Source organism: Pan troglodytes, chromosome 9 (assembly GCF_028858775.2).
Source record: "Pan troglodytes isolate AG18354 chromosome 9, NHGRI_mPanTro3-v2.0_pri, whole genome shotgun sequence".
Taxonomy (NCBI): domain Eukaryota; kingdom Metazoa; phylum Chordata; class Mammalia; order Primates; family Hominidae; genus Pan; species Pan troglodytes.
The window spans coordinates 109,575,458-109,600,058 of record NC_072407.2 but is presented as its reverse complement, the minus strand read 5'-3'; the positions used below and the strand labels follow the sequence as shown (position 1 = coordinate 109,600,058).

Below are 24,601 nucleotides of genomic sequence, written 5' to 3'. Positions count from 1 at the left end.
GTTCTAAGGATTAAAAGAACCAAAGCATGTAAAGCACTCAGCATAGTTACAGGTATTTAATATACATTCAGTGAGTAGTATTTATTATTAATATTATTATTTTGTCATTCTTATTATGTTCTCCTCTAAAGTAAAAGATCATTTTGTCAAGTGAAGAATCACTTAGGAGACTGTTAAAATAAATTCTCGCAAGTTGGTGTGACCTGAACTGGGATGATGACTGTGGGGAGGGAGAGAATTGAACAGAAGTAAAAAATATTTAGAAGGTAGAATCAACTGGACTTGCTGATTGAATGGGAAAAGTGAAGGGAAGGAAAATAACTATTAGTTCTAATTGTCTGTCCCCCAAACAGGAAACAAAGATAACAATTAGATCTCATTATCTGTCCCCCAAACAGGAAACACCAAAAATGGCTTTGGGTGGCAGAAGAAGCCTGTGCAAATGCTATTTAACTCATTATTCACAGAATATTCATTAAATAACTATGCTAAATGCTTTATATAGAAAACGAAAAATTACTGTTTATTTTTAAAGTCAAGTAGCTTTGTTTTAAAGGAGACCCACTTGTTAATGTTCTATTTGCTGTTAATTAGACAATCTGTGTTTAGCAAATCATAGCTGTGTGTGTGATGTTCTGAGCCACTATTGATAAGAAATGCCCTTTGAATTATTTTTCCATGAGTGGTACTGAGCTCATCTATTTCATTCTACTAAGCCTCCGCTATAGCCAAACCAGCATTTCCCAAGTGGTTCAGCAGGACCTAAGCATGGGGAGAATTTTTTCAAGATAATTTCAACTTTTATTTTAAATTCAGGGAGTATATTTGCAGGTTTGTTATATGCGTATGTTGCGTGATGCTGAGGTTTAGATACAATCGATCCTGTCACCCAGGTAGTGAGCATAGTATCCAATAGTTAGTTTTTCAACCTTTGCTCCACTCCTCCCTCCCAACTCTAGTAGTCACCAGTGTCTATTGTTGCCATCTTTATGTCCATAAGTACCCAATGTTTAGCTCCCACCTATAAGTGAGAACATCTGGTATTTTGTTTTCCGTGTTAATTTTCTTAGGATAATGGCATCCAGCTGTATCCATGTTGCTTCAAAGGACATGATTTTATTCCATTTTATGGCTATGTAGTATTCTATGGTATATACATAACACGTATTCTTTATCCAGTTCACTGTTAATGGGCACCTTGGTTGATCCCATGTCTTGTTATTGTGAACATATGCTGTGATGAACATATGCATTTGTCTTTTTGTCGAATGATTTATTTTCTTTTGGATATATATCCAACAATGGGATTGCTGGGTCAAATGGTGGATCGTCTTAACGTCTTTGAGATATTGCCAAACTGCTTTCCATAGTGGCTGAACTAATTTACATTCCCACCAGCAGTGTATAACATTCCCTTTTCTCCCAGCCTTGCCAGCATCTGCTGTTTTTGGACTTCTTAATAATAGCCATTCTTGCTAATGTGAGATGGTATCTCACTGTGGTTTTGATTTGCATTTTCTTCATGTTTGTTGGCTGCTTGTATGTCTTCTATTGAGAAGTGTCTGTTCGTGTCTTTTGCCCACTTTTTTTTTTTTTTTTTTGAGATGGAGTCTCGCTCTGTTGCCCAAGATGGAGTGCAGTGGCTTGATCTAGGCTCACTGCAAGCTCCACCTCCCAGGTTCACGCCATTCTCCTGCTTCAGCCTCCAGAGTAGCTGGGACTACAGGCACCTGCCACCACGACCGGCTAATTTTTTAAAAATATTTTTAGTAGAGATGAGGTTTCACCGTGTTAGCCGGGATGGTCTCGATCTCCTGAGTTTGTGATCCGCCCACCTCGGCCTCCCAAAGTGCTGGGAATACAGACATGAGCCACCACACCCAGCCTTGGCCACTTTTTAATGAGGTGATTTGTTTTTTGGATGTTGAATTGTTCAAGTTCCTTATAGATTCTGGTTTTAGATCCTTGTCAAATGCATAGTTTGTGACTATTTTCTCCCATTCTGTCTGTTGTCTGTTTACTTTGTCAATAATTTCTTTTGCCATGCAGAAGTTCTTTAGTTTAATTAAGCCTGGTTTTAGACCCTTGTCAGATGCATAGTTTGTGAATATTTTCTCCCATTCTGTCAGTTGTCTGTTTACTCTGTTGATAGTTTCTTTTGCTGTGTAGAAGCTCTTTAATTAAGTCCCACATATCAATTTTTTGTTTTTTGTTGCAATTGCTTTTGAAGACTTAGTCATAAATTCTTTCCCAAGGCTGATATCCAGAATGGTGTTCCCTAGGTTTTCTTTTTTTGGTTTTTTTTTTTTTTTGGATTCTTATAGTTTGAGGTTTTACATTTAAATCTTTAATCCATCTTGAGTTAATTTTTGTAGATAGTGATAGGTTGGGTTCCAATTCCATTCTTCTGCATATGGCTAGCATGCTATCCCAGCATCATTTATGGAATATGGAGCCCTTTCAGGATAGGAAGAATTTAAGTTCACTCTTCTTCTGCATAGCATTCTAACAATGAGGCAGCCATGATACACTTCTCCTGTATTTTTACACATCAGCCTATTGACTTCAATATGGTTACATGTAAGCCTGGTTTATACCTGTTTCATTAATTGAAAAATACAGATATTTACTTTTTTTTTTTTTTTTTTTTAGATAGGATCTCACCCTGTCACCCAGGCTGGAGTGCAGTGGCATAATCTTGGCTCACTGCAACCTCCGCCTCCCGGTTTCAAGCAATTCTGTGTCTCAGCCTCCCGAGTAGCTCAGATTACAGGCATACACCACCACACACAGCTAATTTTTGTATTTTTAGTACAGACGGGGTTTTGACATGTTGGCCAGGCTGGTCTCGAACTCCCGGCCTCAAGTGATCTGCCCACCTTGGCCTCCCAAAGTACTGTGATCACTTTACCACCAGGCCTGGCCCAGATATTGACGTTTTATTTGTTTAATTCAGCTTTACTCAGTTATTAGTTACATATAGAAAAATTCACCCTTTTTGTTCATACATAAACTTTAATGCCACCTGCTTCACAAAAATCAAGATGAACATAAAAATCATTCTCTGTGCTGAACCTTCCCAAAGACTTCCTCTCTAGAGGTGTTTTTCAAGGGGGACATTAGAATTACCTGCTCTGTGTTACTAATAAATCGCTAATATTGTTCCAAAATTATCTGTTTCATGTCTCCTTCTGCTCTGGACTGTATGCTTTTCTAGGACACCCATGGACGGGTACAATGCCTGACACACTGCTTGCTTAATATATACTTGTCAAAATGAACTTTGTACTTTTTTAGAAAAGTACTTTTTTACCAGCATTACTCAATCACAGTACTAATAAAACAAACTGCAAATCTCCCAATTGGAAGAAAACAAATCTGTAGATTTATTTTTAACTAAAATAAAGAATATGATTATAATCCTGGGTGTACTAACCTGTTCCCCTGATTTGTAGTAATTTTTCTCAATGTATACAGGGACATTGGCCTGAACTCATCCAAAGGGAAGGATCAAATGATTGTGCTTGTCATATCAAACGCCCCTAGAGATCAGTTGATACTTCAGTGCTAAGCTATGAGGTTATCTGCCTCTTGTCTTTTTTTTCTTTTCCAGCTGAGAGAAAAGGGGCGGTAATGAGTGTGGTCTGCTACTTCTGAAAACTCATCCTCTCGCCTGGCATCAAGAAACCAGCCTTGCTTCCTTTGAGCAAGAAGCCCCCTGAGGCTCTTTGTAAAGTGCTACGGGGTAACCCTAACTCTTAGAAGTCGATCTCTCTATTAAGCACCCCAGGGAATGAATTAGAGACTCAACTAGAAGGGACGGAACTCCTTTCTTAAAAATCTTGAAATCCCTAGATGAGACAAAGAAAGCTACTTTCTGTGTAGCTCTTCACATTCCAAGTTTATCCCCTGTAACAACCAAAAGGCTAGTGGACTCAAACTGTTTATACATAAATAAAAGGTAATCTACAAAGTAAATACTATTTTTATAATCTTCCTAATTTGAGATTACCCCAGTTTAATAAAAAGTTGTAGAGAGCACATTTATAAACAAAATTTTATTTTAAAAGTTAAGTCTTAGCTTAAAGTTTTATAAAATTAATGATAATAGCAAATATTCACAAAGTACTTATTATGTGCCAGGCAATATGCTATAAGCTTTACTTGTATTAACTCACTTAATCTTAACTGTCATCTTATGAAGTGAACAATAACAATTATCTCCATTTTGCAGCTGAGGAAATTGAAACACAGAGAGGGTAAGGAACCTTCCAAGGTCACACAGCTAGGATGTGGCGGAGATTCAAACCCTTTCAGCTTGGCTACCGAGGTAGTGCTATTAATCACTTTCCTGTGCTCCCTCTGGAAATCAAAGGTAAACTTCTGGATTGACATGAGAATAAAGAGAATACACAGTATATTCATTTCAAACTAAACTGCAAAGCTAGGGATAATCAAAGCCAGGATGTACATACGCATCTGAGTAACAGTGTTCCTCTGGGAGCTACCTGGAGGACTCCCATATAAAAACAGTTACCCTGCCACTGAAAAATAACCTCTCTCCTTTCCTGAAGCAAATATATTACAGATCTAGAAGTTTCTAAATCAGAAAATTTTATGGGAAGAAATTATACAATGGAGCGAAAATACATGAGTTTTATATTATTCTTTACTGAGGCTTCATTTCCAAGGCAATAAAAACTGTTGGCAGTGTAATTCTGAAATAACTAAAAGTAAAAATATCCCCCACCCAAAATGTAAATCAAGGCTTTCTAAACCTTGGGCTTAGAAAATCCAGTGAAATTCAAGCTTCCGGTCCACACTGTAATTTATGTGGTGATTTCAGTCTCCAGTCTTCAGCTTTTTTCTTCATTTCAGTCTATCTCTGCATGCTTAAGTCTTCGTAATACATCACACCTTTCCCTTTACAGGTGAAAATTTTTTTTTTAACGATACATAAAATATATCTAGTGGCTGGTAAAATATTTCAAATCACCTAGGAGATATATACTAACTTGAGTGAGTTCTTGAATTTACTGGAAAGCAGAAGAAGTTCCATGGTCCTTTAGGTTTCCCTAATTGCTTCTTCTTGTTTTCTTTTCATGCCATAACACCAGTAGGAGAAAAAAATCAATCACAAGGGTCACCCTCAAAACACAATTACCGTAATTAGTAATAACTAGAATATGAAAACATGTTCCATGTTCCACTCTCCTAGATTTAGATAAAAAACAGAAAGTTTAGGCAAAGTTTTTTTTTCTTTGTTTTTGTTTTTGTTTTTTTTTTTAGCACTAATGAAAAACAAAACAAAACAAACAAAAAAATTCCATTTAACGATAAGGTTGTGGGGGAGCCGGGAGTTCACACACAATTTGACTTTGCCAATGATACATTCAAGATCAGTAATATCTAAATTATTTGCCACTGATTAATTTCCTCAGCTTGGGCTATTCTCATTTCAGGTGAAAGAAGAAAGAAAACAATGACATGTAGAATCACAGCCTCATAAATAATAATGTTTGTAGTTTTCTCTCCTAAAAATAAGATTGATCCAAAGCTGATCTGGGTATCAGAAGGAAGCCTGTAGCGAGTTTGGTTCAATACCATTTGTCCTATATCTTTTTTGTTTGTTTGTTTGTTTTAGACAGGGTCTCACTCTGGCGCCCAGGCTGGAGTGCAGTGGTGCAATCACGGCTCACTGTGGCCTGGACCCCCAGGCTCAAGCGATCCTCCCACTTCAGGTTCCCAAGTAGCTGGGACTACAAGTGCATGCCACCATGCCTGGCTATTTTTTGTATTTTTTTGTAGAAACAGGGGTCTCACAATGTTGCCCAGGCTGGTCTTGAACTCCTGAGCTAAAGTGATCCGCCTGCCTCAGCCTCCCAAAGTGCTGGAATTACAGGCATGAGCCACTGCACCTGGCCTGCCCTATTTCTTTATTATATTGTGTCACTTTAAAGCTTTTCTAAAAGTAATTGAGAAAGTTTCAATGACAATTAAAAACTACTAGTAAATTCTCTTTAATCTATGTGAAAAATTTTAGTTTCTCTCTTGAGTGGTCTGACAGTATGTACATGTGGCCCTTCTAGAGTCTGATGAAATCAAAATAGTGACATCCCTCAATCAGCCCATCAAGTGGAGATTTTGGAATCAAACAGAAACAGATACAGGCTTCTCTTTTTCCACCCCTTCTTCAGTGATGGCTATTGTCTGGGTGAGGTAAAATGGAGGAGAAAGGACGCTATTCTGTATTTATATGATTTTTAATTGACAAATCATAATTGTATCACACTATGATTAGTATGTATGTATATGGAAAGTGGAGAGATTAAATCAAGCTAATTAACATATCTATCATCTCATTACATTTTTTGTGGTGAGACACTTGAAATTTACTCTCTTTGTTAAAAAGGCAACTGAAAAAGTGGAAAAAGGCCAAAACTAACAGGTAACTGAAACCGATGTAGGTTTTTTTTTTTGAGACAGAGTCTTGCTTTATCACCCAGGCTGGAGTGCAGCAGTGCAATCTCCGCCTCCTGGGTTCAAGCAATTTTCCTGCCTCAGCCTCCCGAGTAGCTGGGATTACAGGCGCATGCCACCACACCCGGCTAATTTTTGTATTTTTAGTAGAGATGTGGTTTCACCATGTTGGCCAGGCTGGTCTTGAACTCCTGACCTCAAGCGATCCACCCGCTTTGGCCTCCCAAAATGCTGGGATTACAGGCATGAGCCACCACGCTCTGCCGCCAATGTAGTTTTAAGATGTAATTAATTCCTGTCACAGCTCCCATTAATTCTTTATTATGTTCTGCACATATGCATGTCTGTGGATGGTTTTCAAGAAATCAGAAAAAGTTCTCCAAAATAAGCCTGCCCTCCTAGCAGAAGCACGTCTCTGAGGGAACATCAGGCAAGAGCACAGATGGTTTGTAGATGAGTAGATGGTAAGCCACCTGCCATGGGAGGAGCTGGGTTCCCGCTGAGCCAACCCACAAACACAAGGGGTCAGTCTTCTGAAATCAGATGGGCCAAGTATCAGATTCACTTAGGTTTGAATTAGCAAATTGAGATAATGGCTAAGTTTGCATCCTGCTTCATATGTCGTTAGAGCCTAAGAAGCACTATGCCTATGCAAGGAAGACCTAGACAGGTGAGGGGCTCATGGATTTCAAAGGATATAATTCAGTAAGACTCTACTACATGAAACAAAATGAGAGAGGAGAGAAGGAATGGGCAAGGAAAGGAAGAGAAGGAAAGAAAAGAAAAATAAAATTTTCTAAGGTTATTTTTGAGCATTTGAAGCATGAATAAAATGCAATTTTTGACTTTATACAGCTATGCACATGAGGAGAGAAAGAAGCGACATGAAAAATTACCATCACATACAAATGAAAAATCTTTCAAATTAGCCATTTACATTTCACACAGGCTATGCTGCATCTCATATTAGAGGTACAATGCTTGTGCATAAAGATCTCCCTGAGGCCACATTCCAGAATTTTCCTTTCCTCTCCCAGTGACTAGCCTGAAAAACACTGCTGACACTCATTAAAATGACAACAAAGAAGGTTTTTTCCCCTCATGAATAAAACACTCATCCAGAGTTAATTTTTATGATTTATAGCAAGGGAGGTCCATCCCAGCCACAGAATTCAGGGCTGCCTGCAAATGTATTTATGATCTGTTTCAAAGTCAGTGTCTTTCTGAATTTCACTGCGGTTGCCTACATCTTACGCACTGTTTTCATGGAGGCAGCAAAATGGGAGGATGCAGGATTGATGAAATTCATCTCTCAAGGCTGGGCGCCCTGGCTTATGCCCATAATCCCAGCACTTTTGAAGGCTGAGGTGGGCGGATCACTTGAGGTCAGGAGTTCAAGACCAGCCTGGGCAACATGGTAAAAACCCATCTCTACTAAAAGTACAAAAACTTAGCCAGGCATGGTGGCATGCGCCTGTAGTCCCAGCTACTAGGGAGGCTGAGTTGGGAGAATCACCTGAGCCCAGTATGTCAAGGCTGCAGCGGGTCAAGATCGCACCACTGCACTCCAGCCTGGGACACTGGAGGAAGCTCCTGTCTCAAAAAGAAAAAAAAAAAAAAGAAAGAAAATTCATCTCTCAGCTACAAAAGAATAAGGAGATTTAAAAATACATATATTTATCTGTTTTGCCCCAAAAATCGTCTGAATTTTGTAAATTCTCAATGTTATATTTTAATTTAAATTTCACAATAAAACCATGATAAAATAATAAACTTATGTTTGCATAAAAATTAAATGGACATAATTTTGCCAATATAATCTGATGCTTTTGGCAAAATGTTTGCTTTTATACAATCAGAACATAGTGAAAACATTTATCTAGAAACATCTGACAGGAAAGTTCAGGCAAATTGGGGCATTTCCAGCAGCTTGGAGGCAAGCAGGGTACTCTGCTCTTAAGGCAATGCTAACCCTGACTGTGCAGAAGAGGTAATAGCATTCATTTAAAGGAATTCGACCATTTAGACTGGGCGTCTGCAACAATTCATAAGGTAAAGCAAAAGAGTAGTTTTTAACACACTTTAGAGCTATAATTATGCATGGCTTGACAGATGTTTGCTGAGTGAATATTATTTTATTCTTTTCAATGGTATTTCATCAGTGCCATCAATGGTAGAATTCACCATTATTTTATGTGCCCTTAAGGAAAAACAAAATGCTGCCAATTAAACTACAATGCATCTAATTTTAGTGATGTGGGGGAAAAAAGTATCTTAGAATCAATGAAACATAGTAAGACTGAAGCCTACTTACTTCCAAATTCCGGGCTGTGATGCTTCTGCATAAGAATTTATCGGTTGGTGACAATGAGTACTAATGACCTGCAGCAAATCACACTATAGGACTCTCATTTCCTCACTCTGACATTTTTATTCAAGTTAAGCCAGGTTAAGTAATTCCAGAATATGTTATATGTTGTTGATAGAGCAACTCATATCCTTCTTAGCCTCACTGAAGAGCCTCCCAACGCTCTTACTCCACAGTCTCTGAGCCCTGGTTCCCTTGCCCTATCACAGTCCCTCCAGTGTATGTATCCATACATACACTGTAAGATAACTTTCTTTTAACACAAAGAAAACACGAAGACAGCTCAGATCATAAACATGTCTGGAGTGATTAGCACTTCTTACCTCGACACAAAGGGTGGGTGAGTAAGTACATGCTTGGTTGAAGGCAGCGTATGCTCTACTCCAAGCTCCATTTTCCTGTCCTGTCTCATTCAGCTTCTAATACATGCAAAGCTGCTTCTTAAAAGGCCCTTTTTGTGGCTTCTGTGATCTCATGTTCTCCTGGTTTTCCAGCTATCTCACAATCATCACTGCTGATGTATTTAACACTGTTTTGTTTTTTTTAATCTTTAATTCCTTTTTTTTTTTTTTAGACAAGGTCTAGCTTTGTCACCCAGGCTGGAGTGCAGTGGTGCAATCTTGGTTCACTGCAACCTCTGCCTCCCAGGTTCAAGCAATTCTCCTGCCTCAGCCTCCCCAGTAGCTGGGATCACGAGGCATGTGCCACCATGCTCAGCTAATTTTTGTATTTTTAGTAGAGATGGGTTTTCGCCATGTTGGCCAGGCTGGTCTCGAACTCCTGAGTGAGAATCTCAGCCATGTTCAGGAGTTAGAGGTGCCCAGTTCCTCTAAAAGTGGGAGTGTAAGAAGAAGCCCAAAATAGAGGCTTGGTTGAAAGGTTTTTTTGTTGTTGTTGTTGGTTTTGTTTTTTAAATACAGGGTCTCCCTCTATCGCCCAGGCTGGAGTGCAGTGGCATGATCTTGGCTCACTGCAACCTCCACCGCCTGGGTTTAAGCGATCCTCCCACCTCAGCCTCCCTAGTAGCTGGGACTGCAAGTATGCACCACCACGCCCAGCTATTTTTTGTATTTTTAGTAGAGATGTGGTTTTGCCATGTTGGCCAGGCTAGTCTCGAACTCCTGAGCCCAAGCGATGTGCCCACCTTGGCCTCCCAAAGTGTTGGGACCACAGGCGTGAGCCACTGTGCCCAGCCTGGTTGAAAGTTTTCATAGGAGTAGTTAGGACCTATGTCTCCTTCTCCATCTTTTGAAATTAGGCATAACCCCTCTCCATTCTATCAGCAGAGATGAAATTTACTTGTAAAGAGGTTGAGCTAGAGAGGCTCTGAACTTGGTGATGGAGGAAAATGAGATTGAGTTGATATTTTAAATACAAGGAGGTTGCATGAAAATCTACTTGGTAAATGTGAGATCCCTGCCATCCTTCTTCTCCCACTCAACTCCCAGAACAGAGGCAGCCAGGATAATACTCCTCAGGTAGGATATTAGAGGAGTTATCTCTCAGGAAACTAACCAGAGACACATATAGCTCTCCCCGAAAGAAGCATTAGCCCCCAACTGGACTACTCTGAAACAGATGGTCAACAAGCCCCACCTGTGCACAGAGAACATTTTAGTGCCTCAATCTTAAATATGAGCAGATAGCCAAGGGTTATCAGACAACTAAGGGACGTCTCTGACATGAATTACAGAGACCCAAAGCAAAGAAGGAGGAAAAAAAAAAAAAAAAGGGAATCTGAAAGAACAAGAAACAATGCAAAGACAAGAAAACTATTAAAACATCATAATTTTCATAGATAAAAGAAAAATATTATACTCATTAAATAGGAACAGGAATCAATAAAAGGGAACTTTAAGAGAATTAGAAAATGTTCTTGGAAATTTTATAAGAGTGTTTGAAATGAAAGACAAAGTTGAAAATATCTATCAAATTTGAGGGAATCTGCCAGAAGAATTTAACAAAAAGATGAAAAATGGTGAGAAAAAGGTTCAACATCCAAGTAACAGATATTCTAGAGAGAAAGAAAAGCGAGAATGTTGGTGAAGAAATTATCAAAGAAATAATACAGGAAACTCTCCAAGAGCTGAAGAACATGAGTCTCCGGATCAAAAAGACCCGCAGGGTACCCAGCTCCTTGAATAACAAAAGATCCTCACCGAAGCACATTATGATGAAATTTCACAAGAAAGTTTCCAGAGGGGGAACAAAAACAAAACAGTTCACATAGAAAGCAACAAGTCTTCAGGAGCATTCATTTTGTCAACAGGAACACAGAAGCAAAAAGAAAAATTCCAAGAAAAAATTATTTCTAATCTAGATTTCTACACTTAGCCAAAATACTCAGCATGAGGAGAAAATGAAGACAATTTCAGACATACAAGACCTTCCATGTATCTTTCAAGTATGCCTTTTCTGGAAGCTTCCAAAGAAAGCATTCCACCAAAATGAAGATGGAGAGTGAGAAAGACATTGGACCCAGGAATCAGAAAATCCCATACTGGAGAAAGGTGAAAGGATTTCTTAGAATGATGGCGAATGTAAGGCCTTTAACAACAATCTAACCAGTTCAGAGTGCATTAGGGCTTAAGGAAAGATGTCTTCAAAAAAAAACTGGAACTGACAGATTATTTGACATGTATGAATGTATACAGAAAATATTCACAACTCTGTTGGTTTGGGGATAAATTTGGGATATTAATTAATAGATAATAAAAAAATTAATAGAAAATAAGATTAATAGGCTGGGCTTGATGGCTCACACCTGTAATCCCAGCAGTTTGGGAGGCCGAGGCAGGTGGATCGCTTGAGCCCAGAAGTTCAAGACTAGATTGGGCAACGTGGCAAAACCCCATCTATACTAAAAATACAAAAATTAGCCAGGCATGGTGGCACGCGCCTGTAATCCCAGCTACTCGGGAGGCTGAGGCAGGAGAATTGCTTGAACTTAGGAGACAGAGGTTGCAGTAAGCCAAGATCATGCCACTGCACTCCAGCCTGGGCGACAGAGTGAGACTCTGTCTCAAAAAAAAAAAAAAAAAAAAAAAAAAAATTAATAGACTTTAATAGAAAATAAGAAAAAATTAGAAGTACTAATTCTTGAGAAAACAAAAAGTTGTGCAAAAAAAACAAGCTATAAATAAAATTTACGCTGTCAAAATAAATGTTGAATATTTAATCAAAAATAGTGATATTGGGAGAATTGAGAAAGGAGAAACGTGTATAAGAGAGAGGGATTAGATATGAAAGTTAAATTTTCACTTCTGTAGTGGAAAATCAATAAATCTGATACTTTTAATATACTAAGAAACAGCAGTATAAACAGTTAAAAGAATTAAAATGGTATTCCTGAGAAAGACAAATCTGGAGTAAAGACGGATTAGGGAATGAGTTTTTCCATTATAAGTCTTGTAGCAATACAATGTTTTAAATGATGTGTAAGTGTTCCTTTGACATACACAAAAACTTACATTTTAAGAAGATTCCATGGGGCTGTGATTTTAGCCCACATGGAGGCACCAGTCACGTCTTGAGATCCAGTGCCTTTAAACCTTGACTTAAACCACACTTTAAAAAAAAAAAAGAAGAAGAAGAAGAAGAAACTAAGGCTTGAGGAACCAGAGCATTGCCTCCAACAAGTAGAGGAATTCCCAAAACCTAAGCCATTCTAGGACAGTATCCATCAGGCCACACATTACAGATGTGTGTGTTGGCTTTGACATTAGATGAAGATGTGTGGGAAATATTTAATAGGAATGTGGAAGAGCTTGAGTAAACAAATGTTGACATGGTTCAACGTGATGTATGCTCATTAGCTAACAGAACGTCCAAATCATTTGATACGGTATTATGAATCCTTCGTTTAGGACCAAAAATAATTAAGGGTCAGATATGGCTTTTCTGAACACCGCATTGGAAATGGCAAGAATATTTTTTACACAAATCCTCAGCTAGAGCATATATTCAAAAGAAAGCTGCAGGATGAAAAATCAGAAGAGATATTGTTGCAGAACTGTGATATGACGTGTTAGCATCATACACATTTCATAAAAAAGACATCAGTGGACATTGAAGTGGACCTAATTTGTTGTTGTTACTGTTTTTTAAAAAACCTTCAAAGACTAAAGTAGCTTAAAACTTAAATTAAATTAAAAAAATTTATTTACTAAAAAAAAGATGCCACAAATTATAAATTTTTTTCCAGGGGTATATTTTTGTAAAGTCATTTTCTTTTAGAGATACATACTGAAGTATTTATAAATGAAATCATATGGTATCTGGGATTTGCTTCAAAATAATATGGATGGATAGAGGGTAGGGTTAGAGATCAAACAGCATTGGTCATGATTTGATGATTTTTAATTACTGGGATTCACACTATCCTATGTACTTCTGGATGTATATGAAATTTAAAAAAAAGGTGCCATCCACATAATTGAGAATCATCACAGGTATGCTGGGTATTTTTTTTACAGCCAAGCAAGGCTATAATAATTAGCACCTGAATTGGTTTATAACAGAAGTTAGAGGTAAATCTATTGCTCTTTAATAGCTTTGGAAGACTATGAAACAACAATGAAAAGGAATTTGGTATCTAGCCCATATCATTTCTATAACTGACTTAGTTCTCTTAGGGTCTCTTTGAATCCTCTAGTCTGGAGAGTCCCCAGTATGCTGTTAGGATATAGTTTTTTTTTTCTTTTCTTTTCTTTTTTCTTTTTTTTTTTTTTTGACAGGTCTCACTCTGTCGCCCTGGCTGGAGTGCAGTGCCACAATCTTGGCTCATTGCAACATCTGCCTCCTGGGTTCAAGTGATTCTCTCACCTCAGCCTCCCAAGTAGCTGGGATTACAGGCACATGCCACCATACCAGGCTAATTTTTGTATTTTTAGTAGAGATCAGGTTTCACCATGTTGGCCAGGCAGGTCTTGAACTCCTGGCCTCAAGTGATCCACCCACCTCAGCCTCCCAAAGTGCAGGGATTACAGGTGTGAGCCACCGCACCTGGCAGAAGCATCTTTAAAATAATTATTTATTGAGCTTTTTCTTTAGAGGTATAAAATATAATAGTATATGTCAATGACATCTTAGATTCAGTAAAATATGGTAGACGAGTTGAGCAGAAAAAAGTAACAATTAAAACATGGCACACTCTAACAATGCTTCCTAATTTCATAAATGTTAAAATGAAGGAAAAAATTTTCTCTTGGAATGGATGAAATGCAGTATTTATTTTCCTGAAAAGTATCCTTTCTTATCCCAACACTTCATCTCTGTACTAAATCAATTTTTTAAATTAGCATAGCCATGGAATTACATCTACCCTCCCTTTAAGTTTGCCAGTAGTATCCCCACCTCCTCCTACTTGTCCTCATAGCACTAGTTCGAAAATACCAGCTTTGTATGTCTTTCCTTCTGGCCAATGCCAAGCAAGATGCCTTATTCCATAAATACTCAGAGAATGAAAAAGCATTTCCTTTTGTGCCTTTCTCAGTGTTGTGTGCTCAATAGGTCCCACGTAAAAATGGACTCGCACCCTGTTTATCACTGCAAGAAACAGAATCTAGCTCTGCCAACTTAAGCAGAAATGGAATTTGTTCTGAAGGCAACTCACAAAATCTCCAGGTGGGCTAGAGAACTGGGCATGGAGGCTATGTAGCCAAAAATAACACTTGAAATGCTGACACAGAACTGGCCCAGTAAAGACACCTCTACTGCCACCACCAGGCACAGACTGGAGTGGCCCCACTGACGCTCCAGCACTGGTCAAGGAGCGCTGCCAACTGGAAAATCTGCCACTGGGGCAGAGTTTGGATCATGGGCCCAGGCCCAGGTGCAAGGAGGTTTGGGGAAAGGAAGCATCTGGCACTTTCATCTCCTAGAGTGGGGAGTGGGCTCTGCCTCATCATGTAAGAGAGCCCCTGTGATGGTGAATTCTCTGTGTCTACTTGACTGGTCAAAGAGTGCCCAGATTAAACATTATTTCTGGGTGCACCTATGAGGGTGTTTCTGAATGAGATAAGCATTTGAATTGGTGGCCTCAGTAAGTCATTTCCCCTTCCCAGTGTGGGTGGGCATTGTCAAGCCATCGAGGGCCTGAATAGAACAAAAAGGCAGAAGAAAGAAGAATTCACCCGCTTTTGCCTCCTGCTTGCTTGCTAAGCTGGGCCATTAGTCTTTTCTTGCCCTTGGACTGGAATTACACCACCAGATTTCCTGGGTCTCTAGTTTGCAGACAGCAGATTGTAGGACTTCTCAGCCTCCATAGTCAAGTAAGCCAATTCCTCATAATACGTCTCTTAATATAAATATATCTCCTTTTTTCTGGAGAACCTTCACTAATACAACCCTCAACATGGAAAAGAGATTCAGATGGCATTGTTGAAAAAGAATGACAGTTGTCCACTGTATGCTATAAACAAATACTTTGAAAAGTCAAAACACAATGCAGAGTAATGACAGAGTACACGTAGAGTACACTCAGAACAAACACATGTTCATCTTCCATCGTTGTCTAATTTGATTAGGTGTGCTGTGCAATTTTATTTTTAGGACTTGGACACAAGCCTATTTTATGGCTACTCAAAATACATATCATCATTTTGAACTAGAATTTCAAATATGATCTTAGATTATTAAAGAATACCTGGAAACAGGCTCTTTAATTTAACCTAGTGCTAGTTACAGAGCAGATGCACCTATTTTTAGTTAGATTGATTAATTACCTAGGGAATAACTAACACATGGAAAAGAATAAGATCATACATTCATTATAAGTCAAAGAAATGATGTACAATAGTTATCTATCACATACATGCTACTAAGCTGAATTAGACATTGGCAGATTCGTGGATAAGTGCCTGGGAGCTCAATTTAAACTGCAGGATAAGATTTAGGAGTTGTTTTTAAGGTCATCAGAATCAACGTCCTACCCAATAAAAGCATTCTCTTTCTCTGATAGGTGGCCCAAAATGCATCACTTTCAGTACAGTATGTTATATTTTTTGTTTCTGACCTTCTTAGATCTGGGCTCTATTTATCTGTGAATCCAACCAAAGTATAGCATTAATTTCTTCTGTACTGCTTGCTAATGCTCAAGTGAACTAAAACTATTTTTTGAAAACCAAACTATTGGTAAAGTAGGACTTCTACACTATGTCCTTAGCAAGTGATTTTAGAACCTAAATGAACTTCACATCCATCCTTTTAAAATATAATCTTAGTTCCAGTGCTTGTTCTGGGCTAAGAGATTTCAAATTTAATCCTGATTGTCATCCAAATTCTCTATTGCTTTGAGCTTTGCATTATGATCTATGTACATCTGAGTCCTTGATAAAATTGTAGAAATGTCATGGTCAAATAAAGAGCTGTAAGGTAGACCAACAGAAACCAGCTTCTATGTTGGCTTCCATACCTATGAACATTCTTTGGATGTAGCTGATCAACCCAGCTATGACACTACATTCCAGATCTCATTTCTGCCTCTCACACATAAAGATTACTCAATATTCTAGCTGATAAATGTGTGCCAGAGGGATTGTGTATATATAAAAATTTGATAATTCTGCCTCTATTTTAAATACTCCAGGTTATCTACAGTTTAAAGGAATAGTAGAGGAAATTTTTGGTACAGCATAAAACTCTTTAGTGAAGCAAAAACTATAACTCAACCCATCTGTTTCATAAGTCTTGATTTTAATATATTGGATTCACATATTGGGCTACATATACATTATCCACGAGACAGAATATGAAATTCAAAATTCTATGTAAAGTATTTTAATAAACGCTTTTAAAATTATGACTAATGATGTACATAATAGGCATTTTAATTTAAATAGCTTTGATAAATGTTTTTCATTTTAAGAGAATGTACAATTGAGCTTCTCAACTAAAAGCAATTATTTAAGTTTTTCCTCATTTCAGTGGATTATAAAGCAAAGGAAATCTGAAATTAACATGTCAGTGTTTATGGAATATGGAATCTTCAGGAAATCTGGCTTCCAAATTCTGAAGAGCGGAATATTCCTATTCTTTTAAAGGAAAAAGTAAGAAAGGTACAGTAAATTCATTCCAAAGATTGATTCATTCACATTTTAAATATTGATAATGCCAACTGGTAAAGTAAAAAAGATTTAGGGAACAGAGTTTCTGATGTCACTGATGATATCTGTTAAGCCAAAAAACAGCTGTGAGATAAATAAATTATTAGTTTCATTATGAATGAAAACTTCAAAACATATGGTAGCCTTTCACCAACTACCTGTACACAAAAAAAATAAAAAATAGAAAGGAGGGTTATAACAGCTGAAATGAGCTCTTAAAACCAGCATTCTAATTACCCAAGTCCTAATCCCAATAATTAAAATGGAAACATTTAAAAGTTATGTAAAGACTTTTGAATCTACAGTTATTGGCTTGCATGAGACTGATTTTTTAAAGAGGCTTAACAAGCTCTCCTTAGGCATTTGCCACAATTATTTTGCCTTGCACCAAAAAAGCAAAAAAAATCAAATTGTGAATTATTTTGATGGCATCTTAAATATCATATAGAGTACCCAGACATTGTACAAATCATCTACTTTCATTGAGAATAAAGTTATTCATCCCTTGGAACCATAGCAACACTTAAGAGTTTATTTTATAGATACTAAGATTAGGGCTGGCACAATATTATTTTTTTAATTTGCATATCTTCCATTTTACAGCATAGAAACTGATATAAATTATGACTTGCTCATGGTCAGCATAAGTGAGTTGGAAGGTTAAAAGCTCCCAGGATGAAAGAACATACTGTCTTCAGAATCTTTAAATTCAGAGTATCCACTGAGGACTTAGAATATAAAATGTAAATTGGGCACACAATTTCAGTTAAGGTTCTCTCTGGGTGATATTCCACATAAACTGTCATTGAGGATTACTGCAGTAAGCCTTTCTTTAATAAGCCGTGTTCATGCGAAGCGTTGCTGAAAACAAAACCTATGGCCTAATTGCCTTGAAATTTTAGCAACATCAATACATTCTTGATCATATTTTTTTTCTCATATACTATCAGAATTATAAGGCACAATGTGTTTGGCAAACATTGCAAACAGGAACAGTAGAAAAACCTGAAGTAGAACTGTTTTCTGCTCTGTTGAAAGGATAATCATTTGAGAAGAAAGACCCTAATGAGCTACTTAGTTATAAGTTTTAGTATAGGGTAATTTTTATAATTTTAAGACCTTATTATAAAATTGAAGTGGAAATTTAACCACACATATGGACACTCAAACACATGAGGCTCTTCTGAAGGATGGTTCCAAAAAAAAAAACAGATTTGTTGACAGAAGGGCAATCTAGAATGACATTGTATTATCAGTTTCTGGAGTCTGCAAATTGGAATCTTCAAGAAATGAGTAACTGTTCTCTACATGGACTGCAGTAGTTTGATCATCAACTTCCCTGGAAATTTACCATGTTATTTAATAACGAAAGTAGCTTCTGGGTCTTCAAAGACACACATGTATGTGGTGTGCCAGTTTTTTGGAATTAACTGCATTTGGAACATTCTGACTAGGTCCTCTGTGGTACTACAAGCATAGAGTCATTTTCACATAGTGCTATTTCTGTAAAATGTATACTCTTTCCATCATCAGAATCTAGTTTTTTAAAGATAGCTGGATCAAATCAGAAATGATCTCAATTTAATTTCTTTTCCTACTTGAAGCAACAGATTTGCTAAAACCAAGACATCTGCTTATCTTATTTCAGAAATTTGTGCCAAGAAGAAACTGACTATTGATCGGCATCTCAAATATTATATTTAATTATCTACTTTTATATAAATGTAATAAAACCTTTAAATGATATATTCCAGTATTGTGTGATGACAACTTTTTACCTGAGGAGACCAAGATGGTAACAGAATAGTAAACTAGCACTTAGGGTATGAGTCAAGAGCAGATCAATTGCTATTTTAAATGCATTGAGGTCCATTCACCGAAGTACCATTTGCCAATTCCTGCACTTGTCCCTTTTCAGCTCTCTCTTCCATTCCCATTGGCAACTATTTAAAATCTTTCTTTCAGAATCCTCCTCCCTTCCCTCATTCTCAGCAGGCCACTCTGTCCTCTCACTGAGGCTATCAGATCAAATCCTTCAACTTCCAGCACCACTCTACTAACTATTAACACAGACTTTTTTTTTTTTTTCTCATTTTCGCCCAGGATAAGATCTCGCTCTCTTATTCAAGGCCAGCCCTGTCAAAACTGCTAGGCGTCTCACTCCCTGACTACAGCTGCCAAGCATAATTCAGTGCCTCTTCTAGGCTCCTACAGTAGACACGCCCCTCCACCACCACCATAAACACACACTACTGGCACAGCAACTCCCAGAACTTATGATGCAGATCCCTCCCCCTGCCCCATTTCCCCATGTCATCTTTGCATCCTTGGCACCTTCCACTAAGCATAGCAAGCAGAGATACCCAACCAATATGTGTTGAAGTGAAACTGTTCACTTTTAAGCATGAGTTATTTTCAAAAGCTTGAACCAGAACTGAGCTTGTCCCAGATTGTCTGCAGAACAGCATATGATTTCTGCTCCACTTTATTTTTTCAACCCATAAATGACCCAAAAAGGAGGAATGAAACATTTCCAGTAACTAGGGTTGCCAGAAAAATACAGGCTGCCCAGTCGAAACTGAATTTAGGATAAACAACTAATAATATTTTGTAGTATAAGTTCGTACCAAATATTACATGGGACATAGGTAAAAACAATAATTCACTGTTTATCCGAAATTCAAATTTAACTGGGCAGCCCACATTTTTATTTGCTAAATCTGGAAACCCTAACAGTGCTTTGTTAAAAATTCTCAGAGGACTCAGAGAACGCTTCCTTTAATGCACCTGGGGATTTGTATGCAAGCTCTGCAAACTTCTCAATCATCCAGATTTCATGTCTGTTAATGCAACTGGGTTTCTTTCTGAACATCTCAGTAACGTGCTTTAAGAAATGCTGCTTAATTTATTATATGACATTTTCACTTATTTTGTCAATTTCATAGAATTTTTCTTATAATACAATTTATCGAAGATTTTACAAAGAATACTGTAATTTTGCTTAAGATCTCTTGGAAAGCTAACATTTATAGAGTTATTATCATGCCTCAGTTAAGTCCTGGCTGCAAGTATTAATTTTTGAAATTTTCATATTTTCAATTAAATCAGCAGAATGCAAAAAGAGAAATAAACAAATCTTTGATTTGGAGATTTCTTTTCTTCATTAATCAAGCACAGCAATACATAGTATCCTTACTAACAGGCTTGCAGAAGCAGCCTGGCAGGCGGAGGTGGAGCCTGTGATGTAACTGCGGTAGGTCTTTGTTGGAAAAGCCTTCCCTAAATGTAAAACATCTGTAAATTGAAGCACTTCAGCTTCACTGTGCATGGGCTGGCAAGATTAAAGAGTTGCTTCTTTCAGCATCCTGTACTGGAGGCTTAAAATTTTGTTCCACAGAGGAATTCCTTATAGGTCTTTACAAAGATTACGTATCTATCTCACCAAAGCTGGGAGAAAAGCAGGCTTTTTCTGCAAAAGAGAACCATTTCGAGTACTGATTGCTGTGTGTGCTGGTTTACTGGTAAATGGTGGTGATGCAATGGAAGTTATAACCCAAAGTGTAGGAAGACGCCCTACCGCCTGTTCCAGTCCTCAACGTTCCCTACGTTAATGGGTTCTTCTTTCAGTGTTCTTGACAGTGATGTCTTACAGAGAAGACATTTATTTCTTCTTCCTATGAAAAAGATTAAGATGAGAGAAATACCTCCCAATGTAGATACAAGAGTGTGCCTTTGGCAAAATACCAACTAAAGTGACCCCCGAGAAAACTTCTGGGGGAGGGAATGACTAAGTCTGCTGTAACTACGTGTTGTCATAATAGGTTAATGAATTAAGACATTTATCCCAATACAAGCATACTACCTGCTTTCCACCATATTGGCAGCACCAGTTAAGGACGGTTGTCAAGCCACCGGCACAAAACGTATACATTGCAGAGATGCAGAACAATGCCTGGATGCCTGCTCAAAATTGGTCTCTCCAAATGACAGACTCAATTGATAGTACCAATCTACGGCCCACTGGGGGTTAGCAGCGTATTTTCCTAGGTGGTGGGGGAAAGGGATGAAATGTGGAAAGCTCAGGGCACTGTGCAGAGCAGAAAGGCTGACAAACATATTCATTAAACTTGATCTGAAGCAAGTGAGCCCGTGAGGTCGTTCCTGAAATATTCATAAGATGTGTTACCGAACTCGCCGCTTAGAGGTTGAGCAGAAACACTGAGTCAGAACAGCCCGTACCCACACTTGGAAAACAAAAAAAAGCACCCACAACAGCTCACCCCACCACCACACTCCACTGCTCAGCTTTTAACAGCCCCGTCAGCTGTCAGCTGTCACTCCCCACTCGGCTGTCCAATTCTACCTGCCCAGGAAAGAGATGCTCCAATATTGAAGTGCGGAGTTTCCCAGCAGTTGGAGGAGGCGCAGCTCAACAGCCCAGCCGACCGCTCCTCCCAGCTCGCTGCGCGGAGGACCCCACAGTCCGGCGACCCCGCAGCCCGGCTGCCTAGCTCCTCCCTGGAGACCGAAGCCCACAAGGCAAGGGGTTCCCAGGGACCTAGACCAGCCCCTCGCCCCAGCCAGGCCGCCCTTGTCCCGCCTTCCATTTTGGCTCTGTCTGGGATCCCTTCCCCGAGCCCTCGGCGTTAGGTCGCTAGGCGACCTACGCCCGGGCCGAGATGCAAACAGCCTCTCGCGCCGACCTGCAAACAGCCTCTTGCGCCGACCTGCAGCCTCTCGGGTGTTAATTGGGAGGACAGGATAGAAGGGGAAATCACTGTCCTGGGTGACCCCGGAGCCCCTGCACCAAGGCAGAGTGCACTTTCATTCCCGTTCCCTCTCTGCCCCCAATGCTTAGCATTTCTGCTGCCTCCCAGGCACAGCGCAGCTTGCGTGATGCCTCGCGTCCTCGCCGCACCTCTCTCCTCCCCAAGGGCATTCGCCCCTAGTCCCTAGGCTCCTCTGGGGTCGCCAATCACCTGGACTCTGGCGGCGGTAGGCTCAGCAGCTCCCGGCGCGCGGCGGCGTGGTCTTCATCTCCGCCTTCCCCAGGCGCTCCGGCTACGCGCTCCGCGGCGGCGAGCGACGCGCTCGGTCCCGGGCGCCGAGGCTGGACAGGGGCGGCCGCGGCTGCCGCACTGGCTGCGGGCGCGGAAGGGGCGGGGGCGGGGCAGGAATCTGGGTCGCGTGGAGCGGAGCAAGCCGGGATGCACCCGGGGCGGCTGGCGGCGAGGAGGCGACCGAGAGCAGCGGGGGAGGGCGTGCAGAGGCTTCCCTGGGAGCACGAAGCGGGCGGCTACTGAGCATGCCCAGTCCGGGAGCCGGGGGCGCGGGCGCGGTGCTGGGGGAGAGAGCGCGGCACCCAGTGCCGGAATCTGGGGGGAAAGGGTTAAATCTGCGGACCCCGCTGCTGTGGGAGGTGGCTGGTGTGGCCCAGTTTAATTGCTCCCGGGTGGACTCCCTGGAGGAGCCCACGACAGGAAGATGGTGAACCTGAGATGACCTGTCAATGGGATTCCCAGACAGTCCCGGGCAAGGTGTGTTCCCCGCCCTCTCCCTGGATAATTGTCCAGAAGTCAAACTTTGTTTTAGTTCAGCTCCAACCTCCCCCGTCTCACCGAGCACCCAGTGACTCTTCCAATCCTGATCCCCACCCTTCACCTGCCTTCCCGGGCCTGCAGAACCCTATCCCTCACCCCCACCGGCAGCCCCCGCCTTTCCCACTCCTGGCCCAGTCGGGTCAGATTCTCAAAGAGCCAGCTCTTTAATTAGGTGTAATTGAGAGATCGTGTCAATCCTGCCAGGTCCATATCTGCATTTCAACAAGGGCTTTAGAAACAATACCGTAACCCCGGGGTTAATTATAACAGGATGAATTATAGACACCCTGGTCTGGGGCTGTTTGGGGGAACATTGCTTCGTGGGGCCCCAGAAGCCACTTCATACACACACACACACACACACACACACACACACACAGAGAGAGAGAGAGAGAGAGAGAGAAACCTGTGCCTTCAGGATTGCATTTCATGTTTGATGAAGAACGTTTTCTCCATAGCTAATCAAAAAAGTCTCTTTAATGAGGCCGCATGGGGTTGGGGAAAGACCAAATGAGCTTCGAGGTCGGCGCTTATTTTAGTTTCATTCATCACTCCAAGCCGGTTACCTGACCGTCTTGTGCCTCTGTTTCCTCACCTGTAAAACAAAGGGTGGTTAATACCTACCTCTGCGGGCTGTTGTGAGGATTACTTGGGCAGCTGGCGGCGCGGAGCAGCCTGGATACCAAAGCATCTGCCTGTCCCGCAGTGGATGTTCCCTGAATAAAAGTCTCTGCAGGTTCCACCTCCACTATTCTGTGTTTATGAAAAGTTGGGTTAGTGATAATCCTTACATGCTGAACATTTATCTTATTTCCTCTTCACATTAAATGACCTTAAAGCCTTGACCTTTCTGATTTTTTTAATCATTGTTAAAAGCATTAGCCACTATTTACTTTTCTTTCTTTTCAGGGAGATATGAAGGATACCTCCCTGAATAAACGTCTTGGAAAAAGATAGACCTTTGGAGGGAAAAGCTTCTCGGGAGAGATTCATTAGGGATAGATTAATCCACCTGACAAAAGAATTTTACTCCATAGTCTTTTAAACGTAATTTGCTTGCATCTCCCTGTGGTCCTTGTTTCACAACTATTGCATGAAGTAATGTATGCCTGTATGGAAGGAAATTTACTTCCCATGCATACTGTTGACTATTTAAGTACCAGAATTCAAAAGATAAACTTTTTATTATCCCCCAAACATACTATTTTTTTAATAACACATTGCTTTATTCATGGTGTTCCACCCTTTCTGAAATACCATTCTCAAAAAAAAAAAAAAGAAATACCATTCTCTCTCATTCTATTTCATGAAGTGCTACTCACTCTTCAAGCTCAAATGTCACCTTCTCTCTGAAGCCTACCCTGAACCTCAAGACAGAGTGAATGCTGTGCTCTCATAGCACCAGTGCATACTGCTATCACAGCACTCATCACAGCCTATCACTGTGGTTCAAGCAATGTAAAACTACTTACTGAGCAACTGTTATTTGCAGGCGCCATTCTACATGTTAGGAAAATAAGAACAAACAAGACAAAGTTCCTGCCTTCATGGAAGTTACAGTCTAGTCGAAAAAGACAGAAAATAAACACCTAAACTGTAAATAATCACTAAGGACAGAAGTCTAGTAATTCTGTTAATTTTTGTCTTTGTGTTATCCATCAAATTACGCTATAGAGTCTTGACTCATCCTTCCAAAAAACATCAATAAAAATATTAATATTGTCTCTAGGCCAAACAAATGACATGGACATGGATCTCTGCCAGTTTGTTGCTGATCCAGTGACTTTTACTCCTTTCAGTTGATTCCCTCAGCTAAAACTTTCCTAAACTCAAACCACTCAAGGTAGGTAGCTGCAATCCCATGTGATGAATGGAAAATGGTGGGGGAGGGCCAGAGAGTTTAATCTCCACAACAAATTATATCCTTTATCTAACCTTTAGGAATGGCATTTCTAAAATGTCCAGAATCAACCTGGATCCCCAGATCTCCTGCATCCCAAAAGTCTCTTCCAGGGTCTTGCACACCACTCCCACCCTCTCACCTTTTC

At 39.9% G+C, this 24,601-nt stretch overlaps 1 protein-coding gene across 4 annotated transcripts in view; it reads right to left on the bottom strand.

Moving 5' to 3' along the window:
* Positions 1–22,212, bottom strand: part of ELMOD1 (ELMO domain containing 1) — a 75,659-nt gene extending 53,447 nt beyond the window's left edge. Inside the window, exons 1-2 of one of the 4 annotated variants that reach the window (XM_016921918.4) lie at positions 21,933–22,212; positions 20,531–20,627 (exon numbers count right to left, since the gene is read on the bottom strand). The gene's annotated coding sequence lies outside the window, so the exon portion shown is untranslated. Of the gene's footprint in view, positions 1–20,530; positions 20,628–21,656; positions 21,766–21,932 lie in introns of those variants that run through there. The other 3 variants (XM_016921917.4, XM_016921920.4, XM_016921919.4) reach the window with 3 other exon arrangements.
* Between the last annotated feature and the right edge of the window lie 2,389 nt (positions 22,213–24,601).